This window comes from Oryzias latipes, chromosome 1, assembly GCF_053564925.1.
Source record: "Oryzias latipes strain Hd-rR chromosome 1, Olatipes_Hd-rR_3.1".
Classification (NCBI taxonomy): domain Eukaryota; kingdom Metazoa; phylum Chordata; class Actinopteri; order Beloniformes; family Adrianichthyidae; genus Oryzias; species Oryzias latipes.
This window is the reverse complement of record NC_136237.1, coordinates 3537283-3556344: the sequence shown is the minus strand read 5'-3', so window position 1 is coordinate 3556344 and position 19062 is coordinate 3537283. Positions and strand designations below refer to the sequence as shown.

The window sequence follows — 19062 nt, the reverse complement described above, 5'->3', positions numbered from 1 at the left end:
GTTTGTCTTCTTGACTGCAACATGTGTCTACTTTAAAAAGTCAAACAGATGTCCAGATGGATCAGGTAACTCTGCCCCACACATGCTGCTAGTACTCCTGGGCTGATAGTTCAAATGCACATTAATTACTGCATAAACATATACATGGGCAAGTAAATGGCTTGTGCCACTGTGCAACAATGATGGGCTCTTGGACTAGAGGCGGGAACTCTTCCCTGCAGAAATTTGCACAGGCTGGGAGATTCTACCTTTAATGTGGGGGTAGCATCACTTGTGTGGGCATTGGTGGTATAGTGGTAGCATAGCTGCTTGCCATACAGTTGACCTGGGTTCAATTCCCAGCCAATGCATTGATTGCTGTTTTTGTTATGTTCAGTAACCTTCTTGTGTCAAAGTATTTCATTAAAACATGTAGAGTGTCAACGTAAAAAGCCCAATGTCGATCTATGACAAGGAAAGCTTAGCTCACACTACTGAAATGCTGGCGTTTTCGTCTTGTAAGAGAAATCATTCAATGCTGAGAGATGCTTTCATTCATGGGGTTATCTTCTGTAGGATGTGGTCAACACGCAAGGTTGGTCTCTCTTTGAAAAATGGTTCAGGATGTGTGTCATTGTAGGTTAAACTAGTGTTTCATGCCAGTTTCCTTTTGAACATAGAGGATTCCCTGACCGGGAATTGAACCCGGACCGTGGCGGTGAAAGCGCCAAATCCTAGCCATTAGACCATCAGGGAAATTCTCCTGTGGAAATGCTTCAAGAGAGTTGGCATTGGTAGCATAGGGGATGTCATAGCTTGGCGGGTGAATGGCTTGGGCTACTGTGCAACAATGATGGGTTCTTGGACTGGATGTGGGGACTCTTCCTTGCACAACTTTGCACAGTCTTAGACATTCTAGTTTTAATGCGGTGTCCTTTTGACACAGTGGTATAGTGGTAGCATAGCTGCCTTCCAAGCAGTTGACCTGGGTTCAATTCCCAGCCAATGCATTGATTAGAGTTTTTGAGAATTAAACTTCATGCTAAATATTATTGAAATAAAACCTGTAAAATGTCAACCTGTAATGTCTAATGTTGATCCAAGACATGGAAAACATAGCCCACACACTACTGAAGTGTCGAATTTTCCATCTTCATGTCTATATTGCCAGAGAAATCATTCAATGCTGAGAAATGTTTGCTTCTCTTGGAATCCCTTGTTTAGAATGTGTTCAAATGACAAGGTTGGTTCAAGTCTTAGATAAGTCTCTATTGAAAAGTGGTTTATCTTCTTTTCTCTTTCGGCTTTTCCCATCAGGGGTCGCCACAGCGAATCATCCTTTTCCACCTCACTCTATCATGGACATCTTCTACCCTAACATTAGCCAACTTCATGTCCTCTGTTAAGACATCCATGTATCTCCTCTTTGGCCGTCCTCTCGCCCATGTATCTCCTCTTTGGCCGTCCTCTCGCCCTCCTGCCAGGCAGCTCCATCTCCAACATCCTTCTACCAATATATCCACTATCCCTCCTCTGAACATGTCCAAACCATCTCAGTCTGGCTTCTCTGACTTTGTCCCTAACACAGGCAACATGAGCCGTCCCTCTGATGTACTCGTTCCTTATCCTGTCTAACCTGGTCACTCCTAAGGAGAACCTCAACATCTTCATCTCCGCTACCTCCATCTCAGCCTCTTGTCTCTGTCTCACTGCTACCGTCTCTAACCCATAGAGCAGAGCTGGTCTCACCACTGTCTTGTACACCTTTCCTTTGAGTCTTGCTGGCACTCTTCTGTCACACAACACTCCTGACACTTTCCTCCACCCGCTCCAACCTGCCTGCACTCGCCTCTTCACCTCTTTTCCACACTCCCCATCACACTGAACTGTTGACCCCAAGTACTTAAACTCCTGCACCTTCTTCACCTCAGCCCCCTGTAACCTAACGCTTCTACCTTGATCCCTCTCGTTCAGACACATGTATTCTGTCTTACTACGACTGACCTTCATGCCTCTTCTTTCCAGAGCAAACCTCCACCTCTCTAGCTGTTCCTCCACCTGCTCTCTACTCTCACTGCAAATTACAATGTCATCCGCAAACATCATTGTCCAGGGAGATTCCTGTCTTACCTCGTCTGTCAGCCTGTCCATCAACATAGCAAACAAAAAAGGACTCAAAGCTGATCCTTGGTGTAGTCCCACCTCCCCTCCTCCCTCCTCCTCCTGAAAAGTGGTTTATAATGTGTGTCATTATGTGCATAGGCTAAACTAGGGTTTCAGGTGAGTTCTCCTTTAAACATGGTGGATTCCCTGACCGGGAATTGAACCCGGACCGTGGCGGTGAGAGCGCCAAATCCTAGCCATTAGACCATCAGGGAAATTCCTGCATGAAGCAAACAACATTTTTAACAGACTACAAGAATTAGCATACGTTGCAAAAGACTGCAATTTTGATGTGGCCTTGTTGTAGATATTTCTGATTTTTGGAACAGTGCCCATTTATTTTTACTGTAGCAAATTTCTTCAGTTTGTTGTGTTGTTCATCTTGCTGCCATTGGGATGTTTGTCTTCTTGACTGCAACATGTGTCTACTTTAAAAAGTCAAACAGATGTCCAGATGGATCAGGTAACTCTGCCCCACACATGCTGCTAGTACTCCTGGGCTGATAGTTCAAATGCACATTAATTACTGCATAAACATATACAAGGGCAAGTAAATGGCTTGTGCCACTGTGCAACAATGATGGGCTCTTGGACTAGAGGCGGGAACTCTTCCCTGCAGAAATTTGCACAGGCTGGGAGATTCTACCTTTAATGTGGGGGTATCATCACTTGTGTGGGCATTGGTGGTATAGTGGTAGCATAGCTGCTTGCCATGCAGTTGACCTGGGTTCAATTCCCAGACAATGCATTGATTGCTGTTTTTGTTATGTTCAGTAACCTTCTTGTGTCAAAGTATTTCATTAAAACATGTAGAGTGTCAATGTAAAAAGCCCAATGTCGATCTATGACAAGGAAAGCTTAGCTCACACTGCTGAAATGCTGGTGTTTTCGTCTTGTAAGAGAAATCATTCAATGCTGAGAGATGCTTTCATTCATTGGGTTATCTTCTTTAGGATGTGGTCAACACGCAAGGTTGGTCTCTCTTTGAAAAATGGTTCAGGATGTGTGTCATTGTAGGTTAAACTAGTGTTTCTGGCCAGTTTCCTTTTGAACATAGAGGATTCCCTGACCGGGAATTGAACCCGGACCGTGGCGGTGAAAGCGCCAAATCCTAGCCATTAGACCATCAGGGAAATTCTCCTGTGGAAATGCTTCAAGAGAGTTGGCATTGGTAGCATAGGGGATGTCATAGCTGGGCGGGTGAATGGCTTGGGCTACTGTGCAACAATGATGGGTTCTTGGACTGGATGTGGGGACTCTTCCTTGCACAACTTTGCACAGTCTTAGACATTCTAGTTTTAATGCGGTGTCCTTTTGACACAGTGGGCATTGGTGGTATAGTGGTAGCATAGCTGCCTTCCAAGCAGTTGACCTGGATTCAATTCCCAGCCAATGCATTGTTTAGTGTTTGTGAGAATTAAACTTCATGCTAAATATTATTGAAATAAAACCTGTAAAATGTCAACCTGTAATGTCTAATGTTGATCCAAGACATGGAAAACATAGCCCACACACTACTGAAGTGTCGAATTTTCCATCTTCATGTCTATATTGCCAGAGAAATCATTCAATGCTGAGAAATGTTTGCTTCTCTTGGAATCCCTTGTTTAGAATGTGTTCAAAGGACAAGGTTGGTTCAAGTCTTAGATAAGTCTCTATTGAAAAGTGGTTTATAATGTGTGTCATTATGTGCATAGGCTAAACTAGGGTTTCAGGTGAGTTCTCCTTTAAACATGGTGGATTCCCTGACCGGGAATTGAACCCGGACCGTGGCGGTGAGAGCGCCAAATCCTAGCCATTAGACCATCAGGGAAATTCCTGCATGAAGCAAACAACATTTTTAACAGACTACAAGAATTAGCATACGTTGCAAAAGACTGCAATTTTGATGTGGCCTTGTTGTAGATATTTCTGATTTTTGGAACAGTGACCATTTATTTTTACTGTAGCAAATTTCTTCAGTTTGTTGTGTTGTTCATCTTGCTGCCATTGGGATGTTTGTCTTCTTGACTGCAACATGTGTCTACTTTAAAAAGTCAAACAGATGTCCAGATGGATCAGGTAACTCTGCCCCACACATGCTGCTAGTACTCCTGGGCTGATAGTTCAAATGCACATTAATTACTGCATAAACATATACATGGGCAAGTAAATGGCTTGTGCCACTGTGCAACAATGATGGGCTCTTGGACTAGAGGCGGGAACTCTTCCCTGCAGAAATTTGCACAGGCTGGGAGATTCTACCTTTAATGTGGGGGTAGCATCACTTGTGTGGGCATTGGTGGTATAGTGGTAGCATAGCTGCCTGCCATGCAGTTTACCTGGGTTCAATTCCCAGCCAATGCATTGATTGCTGTTTTTGTTATGTTCAGAAACCTTCTTGTGTCAAAGTATTTCATTAAAACATGTAGAGTGTCAACGTAAAAAGCCCAATGTCGATCTATGACAAGGAAAGCTTAGCTCACACTACTGAAATGCTGGCGTTTTCGTCTTGTAAGAGAAATCATTCAATGCTGAGAGATGCTTTCATTCATTGAGTTATCTTCTTTAGGATGTGGTCAACACACAAGGTTGGTGTCTCTTTGAAAAATGGTTCAGGATGTGTGTCATTGTAGGTTAAAGTAGTGTTTCATGCCAGTTTCCTTTTGAACATAGAGGATTCGCTGACCGGGAATTGAACCCAGACCGTGGCGGTGAAAGCGCCAAATCCTAGCCATTAGACCATCAGGGAAATTCTCCTGTGGAAATGCTTCAAGAGAGTTGGCATTGGTAGCATAGGGGATGTCATAGCTGGGCGGGTGAATGGCTTGGGCTACTGTGCAACAATGATGGGTTCTTGGACTGGATGTGGGGACTCTTCCTTGCACAACTTTGCACAGTCTTAGACATTCTAGTTTTAATGCGGTGTCCTTTTGACACAGTGGGCATTGGTGGTATAGTGGTAGCATAGCTGCCTTCCAAGCAGTTGACCTGGGTTCAATTCCCAGCCAATGCATTGATTAGCGTTTTTGAGAATTAAACTTCATGCTAAATATTATTGAAATAAAACCTGTAAAATGTCAACCTGTAATGTCTAATGTTGATCCAAGACATGGAAAACATAGCCCACACACTACTGAAGTGTCGAATTTTCCATCTTCATGTCTATATTGCCAGAGAAATCATTCAAATGCTGAGAAATATTTGCTTCTCTTGGAATCCCTTGTTTAGAATGTGTTCAAATGACAAGGTTGGTTCAAGTCTTAGATAAGTCTCTATTGAAAAGTGGTTTATAATGTGTGTCATTATGTGCATAGGCTAAACTAGGGTGGATTCCCTGACCGGGAATTGAACCCGGTCCGTGGCGGTGAAAGCGCCAAATCCTAGCCATTAGACCATCAGGGAAATTCTCCTGTGGTAATGCTTCAAGAGAGTTGGCATTGGTGGCGTAGGGGATGTCATAGCTGGGTGGGTGAATGGCTTGGGCTACTGTGCAACAATGATGGGTTCTTGGACTGGATGTGGGGACTCTTCCTTGCACAACTTTGCACAGTCTTAGACATTCTAGTTTTAATGCGGTGTCCTTTTGACACAGTGGGCATTGGTGGTATAGTGTTAGCATAGCTGCCTTCCAAGCAGTTGACCTGGGTTCAATTCCCAGCCAATGCATTGATTAGTGTTTTTGAGAATTAAACTTCATGCTAAATATTATTGAAATAAAACCTGTAAAATGTCAACCTGTAATGTCTTATGTTGATCCAAGACATGGAAAACATAGCCCACACACTACTGAAGTGTCGAATTTTCCATCTTCATGTCTATATTGCCAGAGAAATCATTCAAATGCTGAGAAATATTTGCTTCTCTTGGAATCCCTTGTTTAGAATGTGTTCAAATGACAAGGTTGGTTCAAGTCTTAGTTAAGTCTCTATTGAAAAGTGGTTTATAATGTGTGTCATTATGTGCATAGGCTAAACTAGGGTTTCAGGTGAGTTCTCCTTTAAACATGGTGGATTCCCTGACCGGGAATTGAACCCGGACCGTGGCGGTGAGAGCGCCAAATCCTAGCCATTAGACCATCAGGGAAATTCCTGCATGAAGCAAACAACATTTTTAACAGACTACAAGAATTAGCATACGTTGCAAAAGACTGCAATTTTGATGTGGCCTTGTTGTAGATATTTCTGATTTTTGGAACAGTGCCCATTTATTTTTACTGTAGCAAATTTCTTCAGTTTGTTGTGTTGTTCATCTTGCTGCCATTGGGATGTTTGTCTTCTTGACTGCAACATGTGTCTACTTTAAAAAGTCAAACAGATGTCCAGATGGATCAGGTAACTCTGCCCCACACATGCTGCTAGTACTCCTGGGCTGATAGTTCAAATGCACATTAATTACTGCATAAACATATACATGGGCAAGTAAATGGCTTGTGCCACTGTGCAACAATGATGGGCTCTTGGACTAGAGGCGGGAACTCTTCCCTGCAGAAATTTGCACAGGCTGGGAGATTCTACCTTTAATGTGGGGGTAGCATCACTTGTGTGGGCATTGGTGGTATAGTGGTAGCATAGCTGCTTGCCATGCAGTTGACCTGGGTTCAATTCCCAGCCAATGCATTGATTGCTGTTTTTGTTATGTTCAGTAACCTTCTTGTGTCAAAGTATTTCATTAAAACATGTAGAGTGTCAACGTAAAAAGCCCAATGTCGATCTATGACAAGGAAAGCTTAGCTCACACTACAGAAATGCTGGCGTTTTCGTCTTGTAAGAGAAATCATTCAATGCTGAGAGATGCTTTCATTCATTGGGTTATCTTGTTTAGGATGTTGTCAACACGCAAGGTTGGTCTCTCTTTGAAAAATGGTTCAGGATGTGTGTCATTGTAGGTTAAACTAGTGTTTCATGCCAGTTTCCTTTTGAACATAGAGGATTCCCTGACCGGGAATTGAACCCAGACCGTGTCGGTGAAAGCACCAAATCCTAGCCATTAGACCATCAGGGAAATTCTCCTGTGGAAATGCTTCAAGAGAGTTGGCATTGGTAGCATAGGGGATGTCATAGCTGGGCGGGTGAATGGCTTGGGCTACTGTGCAACAATGATGGGTTCTTGGACTGGATGTGGGGAATCTTCCTTGCACAACTTTGCACAGTCTTAGACATTCTAGTTTTAATACGGTGTCCTTTTGACACAGTGGGCATTGGTGGTATAGTGGTAGCATAGCTGCCTTCCAAGCAGTTGACCTGGGTTCAATTCCCAGCCAATGCATTGATTAGCGTTTTTGAGAATTAAACTTCATGCTAAATATTATTGAAATAAAACCTGTAAAATGTCAACCTGTAATGTCTAATGTTGATCCAAGACATGGAAAACATAGCCCACACACTACTGAAGTGTCGAATTTTCCATCTTCATGTCTATATTGCCAGAGAAATCATTCAATGCTGAGAAATATTTGCTTCTCTTGGAATCCCTTGTTTAGAATGTGTTCAAATGACAAGGTTGGTTCAAGTCTTAGATAAGTCTCTATTGAAAAGTGGTTTATAATGTGTGTCATTATGTGCATAGGCTAAACTAGGGTGGATTCCCTGACCGGGAATTGAACCCGGTCCGTGGCGGTGAAAGCGCCAAATCCTAGCCATTAGACCATCAGGGAAATTCTCCTGTGGTAATGCTTCAAGAGAGTTGGCATTGGTGGCGTAGGGGATGTCATAGCTGGGTGGGTGAATGGCTTGGGCTACTGTGCAACAATGATGGGTTCTTGGACTGGATGTGGGGACTCTTCCTTGCACAACTTTGCACAGTCTTAGACATTCTAGTTTTAATGCGGTGTCCTTTTGACACAGTGGGCATTGGTGGTATAGTGTTAGCATAGCTGCCTTCCAAGCAGTTGACCTGGGTTCAATTCCCAGCCAATGCATTGATTAGTGTTTTTGAGAATTAAACTTCATGCTAAATATTATTGAAATAAAACCTGTAAAATGTCAACCTGTAATGTCTTATGTTGATCCAAGACATGGAAAACATAGCCCACACACTACTGAAGTGTCGAATTTTCCATCTTCATGTCTATATTGCCAGAGAAATCATTCAAATGCTGAGAAATATTTGCTTCTCTTGGAATCCCTTGTTTAGAATGTGTTCAAATGACAATGTTGGTTCAAGTCTTAGATAAGTCTCTATTGAAAAGTGGTTTATAATGTGTGTCATTATGTGCATAGGCTAAACTAGGGTTTAGGGTGAGTTCTCCTTTAAACATGGTGGATTCCCTGACCGGGAATTGAACCCGGACCGTGGCAGTGAGAGCGCCAAATCCTAGCCATTGGACCATCAGGGAAATGCCTGCATGAAGCAAACAACATTTTTAACAGACTACAAGAATTCGCATACGTTGCAAAAGACTGCAATTTTGATGTGGCCTTGTTGTAGATATTTCTGATTTTTGGAACAGTGCCCATTTATTTTTACTGTAGCAAATTTCTTCAGTTTGTTGTGTTGTTCATCTTGCTGCCATTGGGATGTTTGTCTTCTTGACTGCAACATGTGTCTACTTTAAAAAGTCAAACAGATGTCCAGATGGATCAGGTAACTCTGCCCCACACATGCTGCTAGTACTCCTGGGCTGATAGTTCAAATGCACATTAATTACTACATAAACACATACATGGGCAAGTAAATGGCTTGTGCCACTGTGCAACAATGATGGGCTCTTGGACTAGAGGCGGGAACTCTTCCCTGCAGAAATTTGCACAGGCTGGGAGATTCTACCTTTAATGTGGGGGTAGCATCACTTGTGTGGGCATTGGTGGTATAGTGGTAGCATAGCTGCTTGCCATGCAGTTGACCTGGGTTCAATTCCCAGCCAATGCATTGATTGCTGTTTTTGTTATGTTCAGTAACCTTCTTGTGTCAAAGTATTTCATTAAAACATGTAGAGTGTCAACGTAAAAAGCCCAATGTCGATCTATGACAAGGAAAGCTTAGCTCACACTACTGAAATGCTGGCGTTTTCGTCTTGTAAGAGAAATCATTCAATGCTGAGAGATGCTTTCATTCATTGGGTTATCTTCTTTAGGATGTGGTCAACACGCAAGGTTGGTCTCTCTTTGAAAAATGGTTCAGGATGTGTGTCATTGTAGGTTAAACTAGTGTTTCATGCCAGTTTCCTTTTGAACATAGAGGATTCCCTGACCGGGAATTGAAACCGGACCGTGGCGGTGAAAGCACCAAATCCTAGCCATTAGACCATCAGGGAAATTCTCCTGTGGAAATGCTTCAAGAGAGTTGGCATTGGTGGCATAGGGGATGTCATAGCTGGGCGGGTGAATGGTTTGGGCTACTGTGCAACAATGATGGGTTCTTGGACTGGATGTGGGGACTCTTCCTTGCACAACTTTGCACAGTCTTAGACATTCTAGTTTTAATGCGGTGTCCTTTTGACACAGTGGGCATTGGTGGTATACTGGTAGCATAGCTGCCTTCCAAGCAGTTGACCTGGGTTCAATTCCCAGCCAATGCATTGATTAGTGTTTTTGAGAATTAAACTTCATGCTAAATATTATTGAAATAAAACCTGTAAAATGTCAACCTGTAATGTCTAATGTTGATCCAAGACATGGAAAACATAGCCCACACACTACTGAAGTGTCGAATTTTCCATCTTCATGTCTATATTGCCAGAGAAATCATTCAATGCTGAGAAATGTTTGCTTCTCTTGGAATCCCTTGTTTAGAATGTGTTCAAATGACAAGGTTGGTTCAAGTCTTAGATAAGTCTCTATTGAAAAGTGGTTTATAATATGTGTCATTATGTGCATAGGCTAAACTAGGGTTTCAGGTAAGTTCTCCTTTAAACATGGTGGATTCCCTGACCGGGAATTGAACCCAGACCGTGGCGGTGAGAGCAGCAAATCCTAGCCATTAGACCATCAGGGAAATGCCTGCATGAAGCAAACAACATTTTTAACAGACTACAAGAATTAGCATACGTTGCAAAAGACTGCAATTTTGATGTGGCCTTGTAGATATTTCTGATTTTTGGAACAGTGCCCATTTATTTTTACTGTAGCAAATTTCTTCAGTTTGTTGTGTTGTTCATCTTGCTGCCATTGGGATGTTTGTCTTCTTGACTTCAACATGTGTCTACTTTAAAAAGTCAAACAGATGTCCATATGGATCAGGTAACTCTGCCCCACACATGCTGCTAGTACTCCTGGGCTGATAGTTCAAATGCACATTAATTACTGCATAAACATATACATGGGCAAGTAAATGGCTTGTGCCACTGTGCAACAATGATGGGCTCTTGGACTAGAGGCGGGAACTCTTCCCTGCAGAAATTTGCACAGGCTGGGAGATTCTACCTTTAATGTGGGGGTAGCATCACTTGTGTGGGCATTGGTGGTATAGTGGTAGCATAGCTGCTTGCCATGCAGTTGACCTGGGTTCAATTCCCAGCCAATGCATTGATTGCTGTTTTTGTTATGTTCAGTAACCTTCTTGTGTCAAAGTATTTCATTAAAACATGTAGAGTGTCAACGTAAAAAGCCCAATGTCGATCTATGACAAGGAAAGCTTAGCTCACACTACTGAAATGCTGGCGTTTTCGTCTTGTAAGAGAAATCATTCAATGCTGAGAGATGCTTTCATTCATTGGGTTATCTTCTTTAGGATGTGGTCAACACGCAAGGTTGGTCTCTCTTTGAAAAATGGTTCAGGATGTGTGTCATTGTAGGTTAAAGTAGTGTTTCATGCCAGTTTCCTTTTGAACATAGAGGATTCCCTGACCGGGAATTGAAACCGGACCGTGTCAGTGAAAGCGCCAAATCCTAGCCATTAGACCATCAGGGAAATTCTCCTGTGGAAATGCTTCAAGAGAGTTGGCATTGGTAGCATAGGGGATGTCATAGCTGGGCGGGTGAATGGCTTGGGCTACTGTGCAACAATGATGGGTTCTTGGACTGGATGTGGGGACTCTTCCTTGCACAACTTTGCACAGTCTTAGACATTCTAGTTTTAATGCGGTGTCCTTTTGACACAGTGGGCATTGGTGGTATAGTGGTAGCATAGCTGCCTTCCAAGCAGTTGACCTGGGTTCAATTCCCAGCCAATGCATTGATTAGCGTTTTTGAGAATTAAACTTCATGCTAAATATTATTGAAATAAAACCTGTAAAATGTCAACCTGTAATGTCTAATGTTGATCCAAGACATGGAAAACATAGCCCACACACTACTGAAGTGTCGAATTTTCCATATTCATGTCTATATTGCCAGAGAAATCATTCAAATGCTGAGAAATATTTGCTTCTCTTGGAATCCCTTGTTTAGAATGTGTTCAAATGACAAGGTTGGTTCAAGTCTTAGATAAGTCTCTATTGAAAAGTGGTTTATAATGTGTGTCATTATGTGCATAGGCTAAACTAGGGTGGATTCCCTGACCGGGAATTGAACCCGGTCCGTGGCGGTGAAAGCGCCAAATCCTAGCCATTAGACCATCAGGGAAATTCTCCTGTGGTAATGCTTCAAGAGAGTTGGCATTGGTGGCGTAGGGGATGTCATAGCTGGGTGGGTGAATGGCTTGGGCTACTGTGCAACAATGATGGGTTCTTGGACTGGATGTGGGGACTCTTCCTTGCACAACTTTGCACAGTCTTAGACATTCTAGTTTTAATGCGGTGTCCTTTTGACACAGTGGGCATTGGTGGTATAGTGTTAGCATAGCTGCCTTCCAAGCAGTTGACCTGGGTTCAATTCCCAGCCAATGCATTGATTAGTGTTTTTGAGAATTAAACTTCATGCTAAATATTATTGAAATAAAACCTGTAAAATGTCAACCTGTAATGTCTTATGTTGATCCAAGACATGGAAAACATAGCCCACACACTACTGAAGTGTCGAATTTTCCATCTTCATGTCTATATTGCCAGAGAAATCATTCAAATGCTGAGAAATATTTGCTTCTCTTGGAATCCCTTGTTTAGAATGTGTTCAAATGACAAGGTTGGTTCAAGTCTTAGATAAGTCTCTATTGAAAAGTGGTTTATAATATGTGTCATTATGTGCATAGGCTAAACTAGGGTTTCAGGTAAGTTCTCCTTTAAAAACGGTGGATTCCCTGACCGGGAATTGAACCCAGACCGTGGCGGTGAGAGCAGCAAATCCTAGCCATTAGACCATCAGGGAAATGCCTGCATGAAGCAAACAACATTTTTAACAGACTACAAGAATTAGCATACGTTGCAAAAGACTGCAATTTTGATGTGGCCTTGTTGTAGATATTTCTGATTTTTGGAACAGTGCCCATTTATTTTTACTGTAGCAAATTTCTTCAGTTTGTTGTGTTGTTCATCTTGCTGCCATTGGGATGTTTGTCTTCTTGACTGCAACATGTGTCTACTTTAAAAAGTCAAACAGATGTCCAGATGGATCAGGTAACTCTGCCCCACACATGCTGCTAGTACTCCTGGGCTGATAGTTCAAATGCACATTAATTACTGCATAAACATATACATGGGCAAGTAAATGGCTTGTGCCACTGTGCAACAATGATGGGCTCTTGGACTAGAGGCGGGAACTCTTCCCTGCAGAAATTTGCACAGGCTGGGAGATTCTACCTTTAATGTGGGGGTAGCATCACTTGTGTGGGCATTGGTGGTATAGTGGTAGCATAGCTGCTTGCCATGCAGTTGACCTGGGTTCAATTCCCAGCCAATGCATTGATTGCTGTTTTTGTTATGTTCAGTAACCTTCTTGTGTCAAAGTATTTCATTAAAACATGTAAAGTGTCAACGTAAAAAGCCCAATGTCGATCTATGACAAGGAAAGCTTAGCTCACACTACTGAAATGCTGGCGTTTTCGTCTTGTAAGAGAAATCATTCAATGCTGAGAGATGCTTTCATTCATTGGGTTATCTTCTTTAGGATGTGGTCAACACGCAAGGTTGGTCTCTCTTTGAAAAATGGTTCAGGATGTGTGTCCTTGTAGGTTAAACTAGTGTTTCATGCCAGTTTCCTTTTGAACATAGAGGATTCCCTGACCGGGAATTGAAACCGGACCGTGTCGGTGAAAGCGCCAAATCCTAGCCATTAGACCATCAGGGAAATTCTCCTGTGGAAATGCTTCAAGAGAGTTGGCATTGGTGGCATAGGGGATGTCATAGCTGGGCAGGTGAATGGCTTGGGCTACTGTGCAACAATGATGGGTTCTTGGACTGGATGTGGGGACTCTTCCTTGCACAACTTTGCACAGTCTTAGACATTCTAGTTTTAATGCGGTGTCCTTTTGACACAGTGGGCATTGGTGGTATAGTGGTAGCATAGCTGCCTTCCAAGCAGTTGACCTGGGTTCAATTCCCAGCCAATGCATTGATTAGTGTTTTTGAGAATTAAACTTCATGCTAAATATTATTGAAATAAAACTTGTAGAATGTCAACCTGTAATGTCTAATGTTGATCCAAGACATGGAAAACATAGCCCACACACTACTGAAGTGTCGAATTTTCCATCTTCATGTCTATATTGCCAGAGAAATCATTCAAATGCTGAGAAATATTTGCTTCTCTTGGAATCCCTTGTTTAGAATGTGTTCAAATGACAAGGTTGGTTCAAGTCTTAGATAAGTCTCTATTGAAAAGTGGTTTATAATGTGTGTCATTATGTGCATAGGCTAAACTAGGGTTTCAGGTGAGTTCTCCTTTAAACATGGTGGATTCCTAGACCGGGAATTGAACCCGGACCGTGGCGGTGAGAGCGCCAAATCCTAGCCATTAGACCATCAGGGAAATTCCTGCATGAAGCAAACAACATTTTTAACAGACTACAAGAATTAGCATACGTTGGAAAAGACTGCAATTTTGATGTGGCCTTGTTGTAGATATTTCTGATTTTTGGAACAGTGCCCATTTATTTTTACTGTAGCAAATTTCTTCAGTTTGTTGTGTTGTTCATCTTGCTGCCATTGGGATGTTTGTCTTCTTGACTGCAACATGTGTCTACTTTAAAAAGTCAAACAGATGTCCAGATGGATCAGGTAACTCTGCCCCACACATGCTGCTAGTACTCCTGGGCTGATAGTTCAAATGCACATTAATTACTGCATAAACATATACATGGGCAAGTAAATGGCTTGTGCCACTGTGCAACAATGATGGGCTCTTGGACTAGAGGCGGGAACTCTTCCCTGCAGAAATTTGCACAGGCTGGGAGATTCTACCTTTAATGTTGGGGTAGCATCACTTGTGTGGGCATTGGTGGTATAGTGGTAGCATAGCTGCTTGCCATGCAGTTGACCTGGGTTCAATTCCCAGCCAATGCATTGATTGCTGTTTTTGTTATGTTCAGTAACCTTCTTGTGTCAAAGTATTTCATTAAAACATGTAGAGTGTCAACGTAAAAAGCCCAATGTCGATCTATGACAAGGAAAGCTTAGCTCACACTACTGAAATGCTGGCGTTTTCGTCTTGTAAGAGAAATCATTCAATGCTGAGAGATGCTTTCATTCATTGGGTTATCTTCTTTAGGATGTGGTCAACACGCAAGGTTGGTCTCTCTTTGAAAAATGGTTCAGGATGTGTGTCATTGTAGGTTAAACTAGTGTTTCATGCCAGTTTCCTTTTGAACATAGAGGATTCCCTGACCGGGAATTGAAACCGGACCGTGTCGGTGAAAGCGCCAAATCCTAGCCATTAGACCATCAGGGAAATTCTCCTGTGGAAATGCTTCAAGAGAGTTGGCATTGGTGGCATAGGGGATGTCATAGCTGGGCGGGTGAATGGCTTGGGCTACTGTGCAACAATGATGGGTTCTTGGACTGGATGTGGGGACTCTTCCTTGCACAACTTTGCACAGTCTTACACATTCTAGTTTTAATGCGGTGTCCTTTTGACACAGTGGGCATTGGTGGTATAGTGGTAGCATAGCTGCCTTCCAAGCAGTTGACCTGGGCTCAATTCCTAGCCAATGCATTGATTAGTGTTTTTGAGAATTAAACTTCATGCTAAATATTATTGAAATAAAACTTGTACAATGTCAACCTGTAATGTCTAATGTTGATCCAAGACATGGAAAACATAGCCCACACACTACTGAAGTGTCGAATTTTCCATCTTCATGTCTATATTGCCAGAGAAATCATTCAAATGCTGAGAAATATTTGCTTCTCTTGGAATCCCTTGTTTAGAATGTGTTCAAATGACAAGGTTGGTTCAAGTCTTAGATAAGTCTCTATTGAAAAGTGGTTTATAATGTGTGTCATTATGTGCATAGGCTAAACTAGGGTTTCAGGTGAGTTCTCCTTTAAACATGGTGGATTCCCTGACCGGGAATTGAACCCGGACCGTGGCGGTGAGAGCGCCAAATCCTAGCCATTAGAGCATCAGGGAAATTCCTGCATGAAGCAAACAACATTTTTAACAGACTACAAGAATTAGCATACGTTGCAAAAGACTGCAATTTTGATGTGGCCTTGTTGTAGATATTTCTGATTTTTGGAACAGTGCCCATTTATTTTTACTGTAGCAAATTTCTTCAGTTTGTTGTGTTGTTCATCTTGCTGCCATTGGGATGTTTGTCTTCTTGACTGCAACATGTGTCTACTTTAAAAAGTCAAACAGATGTCCAGATGGATCAGGTAACTCTGCCCCACACATGCTGCTAGTACTCCTGGGCTGATAGTTCAAATGCACATTAATTACTGCATAAACATATACATGGGCAAGTAAATGGCTTGTGCCACTGTGCAACAATGATGGGCTCTTGGACTAGAGGCGGGAACTCTTCCCTGCAGAAATTTGCACAGGCTGGGAGATTCTACCTTTAATGTGGGGGTAGCATCACTTGTGTGGGCATTGGTGGTATAGTGGTAGCATAGCTGCTTGCCATGCAGTTGACCTGGGTTCAATTCCCAGCCAATGCATTGATTGCTGTTTTTGTTATGTTCAGTAACCTTCTTGTGTCAAAGTATTTCATTAAAACATGTAGAGTGTCAACGTAAAAAGCCCAATGTCGATCTATGACAAGGAAAGCTTAGCTCACACTACTGAAATGCTGGCGTTTTCGTCTTGTAAGAGAAATCATTCAATGCTGAGAGATGCTTTCATTCATTGGGTTATCTTCTTTAGGATGTGGTCAACACACAAGGTTGGTCTCTCTTTGAAAAATGGTTCAGGATGTGTGTCATTGTAGGTTAAAGTAGTGTTTCATGCCAGTTTCCTTTTGAACATAGGGGATTCCCTGACCGGGAATTGAAACCGGACCGTGTCGGCAAAAGCGCCAAATCCTAGCCATTAGACCATCAGGGAAATTTTCCTGTGGAAATGCTTCAAGAGAGTTGGCATTGGTAGCATAGGGGATGTCATAGCTGGGCGGGTGAATGGCTTGGGCTACTGTGCAACAATGATGGGTTCTTGGACTGGATGTGGGGACTCTTCCTTGCACAACTTTGCACAGTCTTAGACATTCTAGTTTTAATGCGGTGTCCTTTTGACACAGTGGGCATTGGTGGTATAGTGGTAGCATAGCTGCCTTCCAAGCAGTTGACCTGGGTTCAATTCCCAGCCAATGCATTGATTAGTGTTTTTGAGAATTAAACTTCATGCTAAATATTATTGAAATAAAACCTGTAAAATGTCAACCTGTAATGTCTAATGTTGATCCAAGACATGGAAAACATAGCCCACACACTACTGAAGTGTTGAATTTTCCATCTTCATGTCTATATTGCCAGAGAAATCATTCAATGCTGAGAAATGTTTGCTTCTCTTGGAATCCCTTGTTTAGAATGTGTTCAAATGACAAGGTTGGTTCAAGACTTAGATAAGTCTCTATTGAAAAGTGGTTTATAATGTGTGTCATTATGTGCATAGGCTAAACTAGGGTTTCAGGTGAGTTCTGCTTTAAAAATGGTGGATTCCCTGACCAGGAATTGAACCCGGACCGTGGCGGTGAGAGCGCCAAATCCTAGCCATTAGACCATCAGGGAAATGCCTGCATGAAGCAAACAACATTTTTAACAGACTACAAGAATTAGCATACGTTGCAAAAGACTGCAATTTTGATGTGGCCTTGTTGTAGATATTTCTGATTTTTGGAACAGTGCCCATTTATTTTTACTGTAGCAAATTTCTTCAGTTTGTTGTGTTGTTCATCTTGCTGCCATTGGGATGTTTGTCTTCTTGACTGCAACATGTGTCTACTTTAAAAAGTCAAACAGATGTCCAGATGGATCAGGTAACTCTGCCCCACACATGCTGCTAGTACTCCTGGGCTGATAGTTCAAATGCACATTAATTACTGCATAAACATATACATGGGCAAGTAAATGGCTTGTGCCACTGTGCAACAATGATGGGCTCTTGGACTAGAGGCGGGAACTCTTCCCTGCAGAAATTTGCACAGGCTGGGAGATTCTACCTTTAATGTGGGGGTAGCATCACTTGTGTGGGCATTGGTGGTATAGTGGTAGCATAGCTGCCTGCCATGCAGTTGACCTGGGTTCAATTCCCAGCCAATGCATTGATTGCTGTTTTTGTTATGTTCAGAAACCTTCTTGTGTCAAAGTATTTCATTAAAACATGTAGAGTGTCAACGTAAAAAGCCCAATGTCGATCTATGACAAGGAAAGCTTAGCTCACACTGCTGAAATGCTGGTGTTTTCGTCTTGTAAGAGAAATCATTCAATGCTGAGAGATGCTTTCATTCATTGGGTTATCTTCTCTAGGATGTGGTCAACACGCAAGGTTGGTCTCTCTTTGAAAAATGGTTCAGGATGTGTGTCATTGTAGGTTAAACTAGTGTTTCTGGCCAGTTTCCTTTTGAACATAGAGGATTCCCTGACCGGGAATTGGACCCGGACCGTGGCGGTGAAAGCGCCAAATCCTAGCCATTAGACCATCAGGGAAATTCTCCTGTGGAAATGCTTCAAGAGAGTTGGCATTGGTAGCATAGGGGATGTCATAGCTGGGCGGGTGAATGGCTTGGGCTACTGTGCAACAATGATGGGTTCTTGGACTGGATGTGGGGACTCTTCCTTGCACAACTTTGCACAGTCTTAGACATTCTAGTTTTAATGCGGTGTCCTTTTGACACAGTGGGCATTGGTGGTATAGTGGTAGCATAGCTGCCTTCCAAGCAGTTGACCTGGATTCAATTCCCAGCCAATGCATTGTTTAGTGTTTGTGAGAATTAAACTTCATGCTAAATATTATTGAAATAAAACCTGTAAAATGTCAACCTGTAATGTCTAATGTTGATCCAAGACATGGAAAACATAGCCCACACACTACTGAAGTGTCGAATTTTCCATCTTCATGTCTATATTGCCAGAGAAATCATTCAATGCTGAGAAATGTTTGCTTCTCTTGGAATCCCTTGTTTAGAATGTGTTCAAATGACAAGGTTGGTTCAAGTCTTAGATAAGTCTCTATTGAAAAGTGGTTTATAATGTGTGTCATTATGTGCATAGGCTAAACTAGGGTTTCAGGTGAGTTCTCCTTTAAACATGGTGGATTCCCTGACCGGGAATTGAACCCGGACCGTGGCGGTGAGAGCGCCAAATCCTAGCCATTAGACCATCAGGGAAATTCCTGCATGAAGCAAACAACATTTTTAACAGACTACAAGAATTAGCATACGTTGCAAAAGACTGCAATTTTGATGTGGCCTTGTTGTAGATATTTCTGATTTTTGGAACAGTGACCATTTATTTTTACTGTAGCAAATTTCTTCAGTTTGTTGTGTTGTTCATCTTGCTGCCATTGGGATGTTTGTCTTCTTGACTGCAACATGTGTCTACTTTAAAAAGTCAAACAGATGTCCAGATGGATCAGGTAACTCTGCCCCACACATGCTGCTAGTACTCCTGGGCTGATAGTTCAAATGCACATTAATTACTGCATAAACATATACATGGGCAAGTAAATGGCTTGTGCCACTGTGCAACAA

General features: G+C 42.3%; 36 non-coding genes across 36 annotated transcripts; 21 read left to right on the top strand and 15 right to left on the bottom strand.

Annotated features, from left to right (window-relative positions):
* The first annotated feature begins 279 nt into the window (after window positions 1-279).
* On the top strand, window positions 280-350 carry trnag-gcc (transfer RNA glycine (anticodon GCC)). The gene has a single exon. It is a non-coding gene; the product is annotated as a tRNA-Gly (tRNA).
* A 313-nt stretch (window positions 351-663) lies between these two features.
* On the bottom strand, window positions 664-735 carry trnae-uuc (transfer RNA glutamic acid (anticodon UUC)). Its single transcript has one exon. It is a non-coding gene; the product is annotated as a tRNA-Glu (tRNA).
* A 1550-nt stretch (window positions 736-2285) lies between these two features.
* On the bottom strand, window positions 2286-2357 carry trnae-cuc (transfer RNA glutamic acid (anticodon CUC)). The gene has a single exon. It is a non-coding gene; the product is annotated as a tRNA-Glu (tRNA).
* A 462-nt stretch (window positions 2358-2819) lies between these two features.
* trnag-gcc (transfer RNA glycine (anticodon GCC)) lies at window positions 2820-2890 on the top strand. Its single transcript has one exon. It is a non-coding gene; the product is annotated as a tRNA-Gly (tRNA).
* Window positions 2891-3203: 313 nt separating this feature from the next.
* Window positions 3204-3275, bottom strand: trnae-uuc (transfer RNA glutamic acid (anticodon UUC)). Its single transcript has one exon. It is a non-coding gene; the product is annotated as a tRNA-Glu (tRNA).
* Window positions 3276-3468: 193 nt separating this feature from the next.
* On the top strand, window positions 3469-3539 carry trnag-ucc (transfer RNA glycine (anticodon UCC)). The gene has a single exon. It is a non-coding gene; the product is annotated as a tRNA-Gly (tRNA).
* A 344-nt stretch (window positions 3540-3883) lies between these two features.
* Window positions 3884-3955, bottom strand: trnae-cuc (transfer RNA glutamic acid (anticodon CUC)). The gene has a single exon. It is a non-coding gene; the product is annotated as a tRNA-Glu (tRNA).
* A 462-nt stretch (window positions 3956-4417) lies between these two features.
* On the top strand, window positions 4418-4488 carry trnag-gcc (transfer RNA glycine (anticodon GCC)). Its single transcript has one exon. It is a non-coding gene; the product is annotated as a tRNA-Gly (tRNA).
* A 578-nt stretch (window positions 4489-5066) lies between these two features.
* On the top strand, window positions 5067-5137 carry trnag-ucc (transfer RNA glycine (anticodon UCC)). The gene has a single exon. It is a non-coding gene; the product is annotated as a tRNA-Gly (tRNA).
* Window positions 5138-5454: 317 nt separating this feature from the next.
* On the bottom strand, window positions 5455-5526 carry trnae-uuc (transfer RNA glutamic acid (anticodon UUC)). The gene has a single exon. It is a non-coding gene; the product is annotated as a tRNA-Glu (tRNA).
* A 193-nt stretch (window positions 5527-5719) lies between these two features.
* Window positions 5720-5790, top strand: trnag-ucc (transfer RNA glycine (anticodon UCC)). Its single transcript has one exon. It is a non-coding gene; the product is annotated as a tRNA-Gly (tRNA).
* A 345-nt stretch (window positions 5791-6135) lies between these two features.
* trnae-cuc (transfer RNA glutamic acid (anticodon CUC)) lies at window positions 6136-6207 on the bottom strand. Its single transcript has one exon. It is a non-coding gene; the product is annotated as a tRNA-Glu (tRNA).
* Window positions 6208-6669: 462 nt separating this feature from the next.
* On the top strand, window positions 6670-6740 carry trnag-gcc (transfer RNA glycine (anticodon GCC)). Its single transcript has one exon. It is a non-coding gene; the product is annotated as a tRNA-Gly (tRNA).
* A 578-nt stretch (window positions 6741-7318) lies between these two features.
* Window positions 7319-7389, top strand: trnag-ucc (transfer RNA glycine (anticodon UCC)). The gene has a single exon. It is a non-coding gene; the product is annotated as a tRNA-Gly (tRNA).
* Window positions 7390-7705: 316 nt separating this feature from the next.
* On the bottom strand, window positions 7706-7777 carry trnae-uuc (transfer RNA glutamic acid (anticodon UUC)). The gene has a single exon. It is a non-coding gene; the product is annotated as a tRNA-Glu (tRNA).
* A 193-nt stretch (window positions 7778-7970) lies between these two features.
* trnag-ucc (transfer RNA glycine (anticodon UCC)) lies at window positions 7971-8041 on the top strand. The gene has a single exon. It is a non-coding gene; the product is annotated as a tRNA-Gly (tRNA).
* Window positions 8042-8386: 345 nt separating this feature from the next.
* Window positions 8387-8458, bottom strand: trnae-cuc (transfer RNA glutamic acid (anticodon CUC)). Its single transcript has one exon. It is a non-coding gene; the product is annotated as a tRNA-Glu (tRNA).
* A 462-nt stretch (window positions 8459-8920) lies between these two features.
* Window positions 8921-8991, top strand: trnag-gcc (transfer RNA glycine (anticodon GCC)). Its single transcript has one exon. It is a non-coding gene; the product is annotated as a tRNA-Gly (tRNA).
* Window positions 8992-9304: 313 nt separating this feature from the next.
* Window positions 9305-9376, bottom strand: trnae-uuc (transfer RNA glutamic acid (anticodon UUC)). Its single transcript has one exon. It is a non-coding gene; the product is annotated as a tRNA-Glu (tRNA).
* A 193-nt stretch (window positions 9377-9569) lies between these two features.
* On the top strand, window positions 9570-9640 carry trnag-ucc (transfer RNA glycine (anticodon UCC)). The gene has a single exon. It is a non-coding gene; the product is annotated as a tRNA-Gly (tRNA).
* Window positions 9641-10515: 875 nt separating this feature from the next.
* On the top strand, window positions 10516-10586 carry trnag-gcc (transfer RNA glycine (anticodon GCC)). The gene has a single exon. It is a non-coding gene; the product is annotated as a tRNA-Gly (tRNA).
* Window positions 10587-11164: 578 nt separating this feature from the next.
* trnag-ucc (transfer RNA glycine (anticodon UCC)) lies at window positions 11165-11235 on the top strand. The gene has a single exon. It is a non-coding gene; the product is annotated as a tRNA-Gly (tRNA).
* Window positions 11236-11552: 317 nt separating this feature from the next.
* On the bottom strand, window positions 11553-11624 carry trnae-uuc (transfer RNA glutamic acid (anticodon UUC)). The gene has a single exon. It is a non-coding gene; the product is annotated as a tRNA-Glu (tRNA).
* A 193-nt stretch (window positions 11625-11817) lies between these two features.
* trnag-ucc (transfer RNA glycine (anticodon UCC)) lies at window positions 11818-11888 on the top strand. The gene has a single exon. It is a non-coding gene; the product is annotated as a tRNA-Gly (tRNA).
* An 879-nt stretch (window positions 11889-12767) lies between these two features.
* trnag-gcc (transfer RNA glycine (anticodon GCC)) lies at window positions 12768-12838 on the top strand. Its single transcript has one exon. It is a non-coding gene; the product is annotated as a tRNA-Gly (tRNA).
* A 578-nt stretch (window positions 12839-13416) lies between these two features.
* Window positions 13417-13487, top strand: trnag-ucc (transfer RNA glycine (anticodon UCC)). The gene has a single exon. It is a non-coding gene; the product is annotated as a tRNA-Gly (tRNA).
* A 345-nt stretch (window positions 13488-13832) lies between these two features.
* Window positions 13833-13904, bottom strand: trnae-cuc (transfer RNA glutamic acid (anticodon CUC)). Its single transcript has one exon. It is a non-coding gene; the product is annotated as a tRNA-Glu (tRNA).
* Window positions 13905-14366: 462 nt separating this feature from the next.
* On the top strand, window positions 14367-14437 carry trnag-gcc (transfer RNA glycine (anticodon GCC)). Its single transcript has one exon. It is a non-coding gene; the product is annotated as a tRNA-Gly (tRNA).
* Window positions 14438-15431: 994 nt separating this feature from the next.
* On the bottom strand, window positions 15432-15503 carry trnae-cuc (transfer RNA glutamic acid (anticodon CUC)). Its single transcript has one exon. It is a non-coding gene; the product is annotated as a tRNA-Glu (tRNA).
* A 462-nt stretch (window positions 15504-15965) lies between these two features.
* trnag-gcc (transfer RNA glycine (anticodon GCC)) lies at window positions 15966-16036 on the top strand. The gene has a single exon. It is a non-coding gene; the product is annotated as a tRNA-Gly (tRNA).
* Window positions 16037-16614: 578 nt separating this feature from the next.
* Window positions 16615-16685, top strand: trnag-ucc (transfer RNA glycine (anticodon UCC)). The gene has a single exon. It is a non-coding gene; the product is annotated as a tRNA-Gly (tRNA).
* Window positions 16686-17029: 344 nt separating this feature from the next.
* On the bottom strand, window positions 17030-17101 carry trnae-cuc (transfer RNA glutamic acid (anticodon CUC)). Its single transcript has one exon. It is a non-coding gene; the product is annotated as a tRNA-Glu (tRNA).
* A 462-nt stretch (window positions 17102-17563) lies between these two features.
* trnag-gcc (transfer RNA glycine (anticodon GCC)) lies at window positions 17564-17634 on the top strand. The gene has a single exon. It is a non-coding gene; the product is annotated as a tRNA-Gly (tRNA).
* A 313-nt stretch (window positions 17635-17947) lies between these two features.
* Window positions 17948-18019, bottom strand: trnae-uuc (transfer RNA glutamic acid (anticodon UUC)). The gene has a single exon. It is a non-coding gene; the product is annotated as a tRNA-Glu (tRNA).
* Window positions 18020-18212: 193 nt separating this feature from the next.
* On the top strand, window positions 18213-18283 carry trnag-ucc (transfer RNA glycine (anticodon UCC)). Its single transcript has one exon. It is a non-coding gene; the product is annotated as a tRNA-Gly (tRNA).
* A 344-nt stretch (window positions 18284-18627) lies between these two features.
* Window positions 18628-18699, bottom strand: trnae-cuc (transfer RNA glutamic acid (anticodon CUC)). Its single transcript has one exon. It is a non-coding gene; the product is annotated as a tRNA-Glu (tRNA).
* Window positions 18700-19062: the final 363 nt, after the last annotated feature.